Here is an 8019-nt window from a genome sequence, read left to right as displayed (position 1 = left end):
AAATATCCTCAGATAAAAACTAGGAAGAAACATTCTGAGAAACTGCTTTGTGATGTGTGAATTCATCTCACAGTGTTACACAGTTCTTTTCATTGAACTATTTGATAACACTGTTTTTTTTTTTTTTGTATCTGCAAAGGCATATTTGGGAGCGCATTGAGGCCTGAGGTGAAAAACTATATATCGTCAGATAAAAGCTAGAAACAAGCTTTCTGAGAATATGTTTTGTGATCTTTGAATTTATTTCAACGAGTTGCACCATTCTTTTAATTGAACAGTTTCCTAACACTGTTTTCTTGGAATACACAATGGGATATTTCAGAGCGCATTTTAAGCTTATGATGATAAAGGAAATAACCTCATATAAAAACTACTAAGTAGCTTTGTAAGAGAAACTTATTTGTGATGTGTGTATTCATCTCACAGTGTAAAACCTTTCTTTTCATGGAGAAGTTAGTTAACTCTGTTTTCGTCGAATCTATAAAGTGATGATCGGGAGCGAGTAGAGACCTATGGTGAAAAAGAAAATATCCTCAGATAAAAATGGAAAGTAGCTTTATGAGAAACTGCTTTGTGATGTGTGAATTCAACTCACAGAGTCACACCACTCTTTTTGTTGAGCAGTTTGCTAACACTGTTTTCATGGGATCTACAATATGCTATTTCAGAGAGCATTGAAGTCTCAGGTGAGAAATGAAATATCCTCAGACAAAAAACAAAAAGAAGCTTTCTGTGAAACTCCTTTGTGATGTAAGAATTCATCTCACAGGGTTAGACTTTTGTTTTCATGGCACAGTTTGATAGCACTCTGTTTGGGGAATGTGAGAAGGAATATTTTGTACTGAAATGAAGCTCATGGTGACAAAGGAAATATCCTCAGATAAAAATTAGAAAGAAGCTTTATGAGAAACTTCTTTGTGATGTGTGTATTCATCTCACAGAGTAACAACTTTCTTTTCATGGAGCAGTTTGCTAGCAATGTTTTTGTGAAATCTGCAAAATGAACTTTCCTCAGATAAAACCTAGAAAGAAGCCTCCTGAAAAACAGCTTTGTGATGTGTGAATTCATGTTACAGAGTTTTACCATTCTTTTCATTGGGCAGTTTGATAACACAGTTTTTGTGCAATCTGCAATAGGATATTGGGAGTGCATTGAAGCCTATGGTGACAAAGGAAATATCCACAGACAAAAGTCCAAAAAGAAGCTTTCTATGAAACTCCTCTGTGATGTGTGAACTCATCTCACAGAGTTACACTGTCCTTTTCATTGAGAAGTTTGCTAACACTTTTTTCGATTAATCTGCTATGGGATATTGGGAAGCACATTGATTAATACAGTGAAAAAGGAAATATACTCAGATAAAAACTAGAAAGGTTTCTGAGAAACATCTTTGTGGTATGTGAATTTATCTCACACAGTTACACCACTTTTTTCATGTAACAGCTTGGTAACACTGTTTTGGGTGAATCTGAGAAGGGATATTTTGGGTCACATTGAATCTATGGTGACAAAGGAAATATCCTCAATTAAAAGCTAGAAATACGATGTCTGAGAAACTACTTCATCATGTGTGAATTCATCTCGCAGAGTTACACTGTTGTTTTCACTGAGTCGTTTGATAACACTGTTTTCGTGGAATCTGCAATAGGATATTTGGGAGAGCATTGAAGCCTGTGGTGACACAGGAAATATCCTCCGAGAAAAACCAAAAAGAAGCTTTCTGAGAAACTGCTTTGTGATGTGTGAATTCATCTCACAGATTTACACCTTTCTTTTTATGGAACAGTGTGCTAACACTATATTCGTGGAATCTGCAAGGGGATATTCACGAGCAATATATATTGAGGCAAATTGTGAAAAAGGAAATATCCTCAGATAAAAACTAGAAGGAAGCTTTCTGAGAAAGTTCTTTGCAATGTGTGAATTCATTTCACAGTGTTACACCTTTCCCTTCATGTAGCAGTTTTCTAACACTGTTTTTTTTGAATCTGCAAAGGGATATTTGTGAGTGCTTTGAGATCTATGGTGAAAAAGGAAATATCTTCACATAAAAACTAGAAAGAAGCTTTTTCAGAAACTGCTTTCTGATGTGTAAATTCATCTCACAGAGATACACTGTTCTTTTCTTTGAGCTGTTTGCTAACACTGTTTTCTTGGAATCTGCAATGGGATACTCAGGAGCGTGTTGAAGCTTATGGTGATAAAGGAAATATCCTCATACAAAAACTAGATAGAAGCACTCTGGAAAACCACTTTGTGTTGTGTTAATTCATCTCACGGAGTTACACGATCCTTTTTATGGATCAGTTTTGTAGCTCTGTTTTTGTGGAATCTGAGAAGGGATATTTTGGATCACACTGGAGTCTTTGGTGACTAAGGAAATATACTCAGATAAAAACCAGAAAGAGAGTTTCTTTAATCCGGTGGGACCGTGTGTCAGAACAATCTTGAATCATGAAGCTACTAACCAAAGCTGGGTCCTTCTCGAGATTTCATTCCCTCAAAGTTTCCCCCAAAGTTAAAGCCACAGCTGCGCCTGCAGGAGCACCACCACAACCTCAGGACCTTGAGTTTACCAAGTTACCAAATGGCTTGGTGATTGCTTCTATGGAAAACTATGCTCCTCTATCAAGAATTCTTTTGTTCATTAAAGCAGGCAGTAGATATGAGGACTCCAACAATTTAAGAACCACCCATTTGCTGCAACTTGCATCCAGTCTGACAACACAAGTAGCTTCATTTTTCAAGATTACCCATGGAATTGAAGCAACTGGTGGCAAATTAAGTGTGACTGCAACAAAGGAAACCATGGCTTACACTGTGGAATGCCTGTGAGGTGATGTTGATATTCTAATGGAGTTCCTGCTCAATGTCACCACGGCACCAGAATTTCGTCGTTGGGAAGTAGCAGACCTTCAGCCTCAGCTAAAGATTGACAAAGCTGTGGCCTTTCAGAATCCACAGACTCATGTCATTGAAAATTTGCATGCAGCAGCTTACCGGAATGCCTTGGCTAATCCCTTGTACTGTCCTGACTATAGAATTGGAAAAGTGACATCAGAGGAGTTACATTACTTTGTTCAGAACCATTTCACAAGTGCAAGAATGGCTTTGATTGGACTTGGCGTGAGTCATCCTGTTTTAAAGCAAGTTGCTGAACAGTTTCTCAACATGAGGGGTGGGTTTGGTTTATCTGGTGTGAAGGCCAAATACCGTGGAGGTGAAATCCGAGAACAGAATGGAGACAGTCTTGTCCATGCTGCTCTTGTAGCCGAAAGTGCTGTCACGGGAAGTGTAGAGGCAAATGCGTTTAGTAACCTTCAGCATGTCCTCGGTGCCAGGCCACATGTCAAGAGGGGCAGCAGCCCCACCAGCCATCTACACCAAGCTGTTGCCAAGGCAACTCAGCAGCCAATTGATGTTTCCGCATTTAATGCCAGTTACTCAGATTCTGGACTCTTCGGGATTTATACTATCTCCCAGGCCACAGCTGCTGGAGATGTAATCAAGGCTGCATAGAATCAAGTCAAAACAATAGCTCAAGGAAACCTTTCCAACACAGATGTCCAAGCTGCCAAGAACAAGCGGAAAGCTGGATACCTAATGTCAGTGGAGTCTTCTGAGCGTTTCTTGGAAGAAGACGGGTCCCAGGCTCTAATTGCTGGTTCTTATGTGCCACCATCCACAGTCCTTCAGCAGATTGATTCAGTGGCTAATGCTGATATCATAAATGCTGCAAAGAAGTTTGTTTCTGGCCAGAAGTCAATGGCAGCAAGTGGAAATTTGGGACGTACACCTTTTGTTGATGAGCTGTAATACTGACTAGAGGAGAGAGCTGAATATTCTCTCAGCCCAGAGCAGCAAACACATGAAAGTCAGAAATCTCTAATATAACATTTGTCTTTTTTCCAGTGAGGTAAAATAAGGCATAAATGCAGGTAATTATTCTCAGCTGACCTAAAGTCAATAGAACATTCTGCTTAGGTGTTTTATTACGTTTTTCTCAATGGGTTAATCAACAAGTATTTATTATATGCTGATATTTTTGTTTTAGATGCTTTATTAAAGGAGACAGGAATGTAATTATTGAGTATAGAAGCATTAGAAACTAGTAAAAGTAAGGCTAAGTGGCTATCAGCGTAAATAGTGCCAGGTTACTATTGGTGGCTTTTCAGGTGAAATCAAGTTCAAAAGCTAAATGGTCTGGTTTTTACCCCTGTTTTGTCTTTTTTGAAATAAAATTATTCCCCCCCCCAAAAAAAAAAAAAAACAAAACTAGAAAGAAACCCTCTGAAAAAGTTCTTTGTGATGTTGAGTTCATCTTCGTGAGGTACACCTTTTTTTTCATGGAACAGTTTGCTAAAACTGCTTTCCTGGAATTTGCAAAGGGATATTTGGGAGCGCCTTGAGCCCTATGGTGAAAAAAGAAACATGCTCTGATAAAAACTAGAAAGAAGCTTTATGAGAAACTGCTTTGTGGAGGTTGAATTCATCGCACAGAGTTACACCTTTCTTTTCATTGAGCAGTTTTGTAGCACTTTTTTGGGGGTATCTGCAAAGGGATATTTGGAAGCTCATGGAGGCTGATGTTGAAAAAGAAAATAACTTCAAATAAAAACTGGAGAGAAGGTTTTTTAGAAACTGTTCTGTGATGTCTGCATTCACTTCATGGAGTTCAGCCATATTTGTGATTGATCAGTTTTTCATCACTGTTTTTGTGGTGTCTGAGAAGAGATATTTGGGAACACTTTGAGGCTGATGGTGGAAGAGTAAATATGCTGCACAGATGAAAGGTAGAAAGGAGACTTCTGAGAAATTTCTTTGTGATGGGTGAATTCGTCTCCCAGAGGTAAATCATTCTTTTCTTTGAGCAGTTTGTTAACCCTGTTTTTGTGGAATTGACAAAGGGATATATGAAGCACAGAGAAACCTATGGTGAAAAGGAAATACCCTCAGATAAAAACTAGAAAGAAGCTTTTTGAGAGACTGTTTAGTGATGGATGAATTCATCTCACAGTGTTAAATCTTTCTTTTCATTGAGCAATTGGGTAACACTGCTTTTGTGGAATCTGTAATGGGATATTTGGGAGTACATAGAGTCCTGAGGTGAAAGAAGAAAATTCTCTATGTAAAAACTGTAGAGAATCTTTCAGAGAAAGTCCATTGTGATTTGTGCATTCACCCCAAACAGCTAAACGTTTCTGTTGAGTGAGCACTTTGGCATCACTGTTTTTGTGGCGTCTGAGAAGGGATACTTGGGAGCACATTGAAACCTATGGTTTAAAAAGAAATATTCGTATATAAAAACTAGAAAGAAGCTTTCTGAGAAACTCCTTTGTGACATGTGAATTCATGTCACTGAGTTACACTGTTCTTTTCATTAAGCAGTTTGCTAACACTGTTTTCTTGGAATCTGCAATGGGATATTTCAGAGCGCATTAATGCTTCTGGTGACAAAATACATAATATCATATAAAAACTAGAAAGAAGCTTTCTGAGACCACTTTTGTGACATGTTAATTCATCCCACAGAGTTCCACGACTCTTTTAATGGAGCAGTTTACCAGCTGTGATTCTGGGGAATCTGAGAAGGGATATTTTGGATCTCATTGAATCCTATGGTGACAAAGGAAATATCCTCATATAAAAACTGGAAAGAAGGTCTCTGAGAAACCGCTTTGTGATGTGTTAGTTCATCTCACAGAGATATACCCCCACTTTTCTTGGAGCACTTTGCCACTACTGTTTTCATGGAATCTGCAAAGGGATATTTGGGAGCACATGGAGGCCTATAGTGAAAAAGTAAATATCCTCAGATAAAAACTAGAAAGAAGCTTTCTGAGGAACTGCTTTGTGATGAGTGAATTCATCTCACAGAGCCACATTGTGCTTTTCTTTGAGCCATTTGATAACACTGTCTTCTTGGAGTCTGCCATAGGATATTCGGGAGTGCACTGAAGCCTATGGTGGCAAAGGAAATATCCTCAGAAAAAAATTAGAAAGAAGTTTTCTGAGAATCTGCTTTTTGATATGTGAATTCATCTAACAGCATTACACTGTTCTGTTCATTGATCAGTTTGCTAACACTGTTTTCTTGGAATCTGCAGTGGGATATTTCAGAGGGCATTGAAGTTTGTGATGACAAAGGAAATATCCTGAGACAAAAACTAGAAAGAAGCTTTCTGAGAAACTTGTTTCTGATGTGTGAACTCACCTCACAGAGATACAACTTCCTTTTCATGGAGCAGTTTCTCAGCACTGTTTTTAGGTAATTTGAGAAGGGGTATTTTCAATTGCATTGAGGTACAGGGTGACAAAGTAAATATCCTCAGATAAAAACTAGAAAAAAGCTTTCTGAGAAACAGCTTTATGAAGTGTGAATACATCTCACAGAGTTACACCATTCTTTTCATTAAGCAGTTTGCTAACAGTGTTTTCTGGGAATCTGTAATGGGATATTTTGGAGCACCTTGAAACTTATGGTGACAAAGGAAATATCTTCATTTAAAAAACTAGTAAGAAGCTTTCTGAGAAACTGCTATGTGATGTGTTAATTCATCTCACTGAGTTACATGACTGTTATCATGGATCAGTTTGGTAGCACTGTTTTTGGGTAACTTGAGAAGGGATATTTTGTATCGTGTTGAAGTGTATTTTGACTAACGAAATATCCTCAGATAAAAACCAGAAAGAAGCTTTCTGATAAAGTTCTTCATCACGTGAGAATTCAAGTCACAGAGTTACAAATTTCTTCTCATGGAGCAGTTTGCTAACACTGTTTTCATGGAATCTGCAAAGGGATATTTGGGAGCTCATTGAGGACTAAGTTCAAAAAGGGCATATTATCAGTTAAAAGCTGGAAACAATCCTTCTGAGAAACTGCTTTGTAATGTGTGAATTCATCTCAGAGAGTTACATTGTTGTTTTCATTGAGCAGCTTGGTCACACTGTTTTCTTGGAATCTGCAATGGGATACTTTGGAGCGCAGTGAAGCCTACAGTGACAAAGGAAATATAATCAGATGAAAACCGAAAAGAAGCCTTCTGAAAAACTTCTTTGTGTTGTGTCAATTCGTCTCACAGAGTTACACTGTTCTTTTCATTGACCAGTTTGTTAACATTGTTTTCTTTGAATCTGCAATGGGATATTTCGGAGCTCATTGAAGCTTATGGTGACTAAGGAAATATCCTCAGACAAAAACTAGAAAGAAGTTTTATGAAAAACTGCTTTGTGATTTGTGAATTCAACTAAGAGTTACATGATTCTTTTCATGGAGCAGTTTGGTAGCACTGTTTCTGGGGAAACTGAGAAGGGATATTTTGGATCGCAATGAAGCCTATGTTGACAAAGGAAATATCCGCATATAAAAACTGAAAGAAACTTTCTGAGAAACTTCTTTGAGATGTGTTAATTCATCTCACCGAGTTTCAAGATTGTTTTCATGGATCTATTTTGTAGCACTGTTTTTGGGGAATGTGAGAAGGGATATTTTGGATCGCAATGAAGCCTATGGTGACAAAGGAAATATCTTCAGATAAAAACTGGAAAGAAGCATTCTGAGAAAGTCCTTTGTGATGTGTGAATTCACCTCACACACTTACACCTTTCCTTTCATGGAGCAGTTTGTTAACACTGTTTTCATAGAATCTGCAAAGGGATACTTGGCAGTGCATTGATGTCTATGGTGAAAAAGGAAATATCCTCAGATAAAAACTAGAAAGAAGCTTTCTGAGAAACTGCTTTTTGATGTGTGAACTCATCTCAGAGAGTTGTACTGTTCTTTTCATTGAGAAGGATGCTAACACTGTATTCTTGTAATCTGCAATGGGATATTTCAGAGCGTATAGAAGCTTATGGTGACAAAGGAAATATCCTCATATGAACACTAGAAAGATGCTTTCTGAGAAACTGTTTTGTGATTTGTGAATTCTTCCCACACAGTTACACCAACCTTTTCATGTAGCAGTTTTGTAGAACCCTCTTTGGGAAATATCAGAAGGGACATTTTGGATCTGATT

The 8019-nt window shown here is 37.9% G+C and overlaps 1 pseudogene; it reads left to right on the top strand.

The window, feature by feature from the left end:
• The first annotated feature begins 2422 nt into the window (after window positions 1-2422).
• On the top strand, window positions 2423-3821 carry LOC105487644 (cytochrome b-c1 complex subunit 2, mitochondrial pseudogene; annotated as a pseudogene).
• Window positions 3822-8019: the final 4198 nt, after the last annotated feature.

Source organism: Macaca nemestrina, chromosome 20 (genome assembly GCF_043159975.1).
Source record: "Macaca nemestrina isolate mMacNem1 chromosome 20, mMacNem.hap1, whole genome shotgun sequence".
Taxonomy (NCBI): Eukaryota; Metazoa; Chordata; class Mammalia; order Primates; family Cercopithecidae; genus Macaca; species Macaca nemestrina.
The sequence above is the reverse complement of the archived record's forward strand: the minus strand, read 5'-3'. Positions and strand labels throughout refer to the sequence as shown.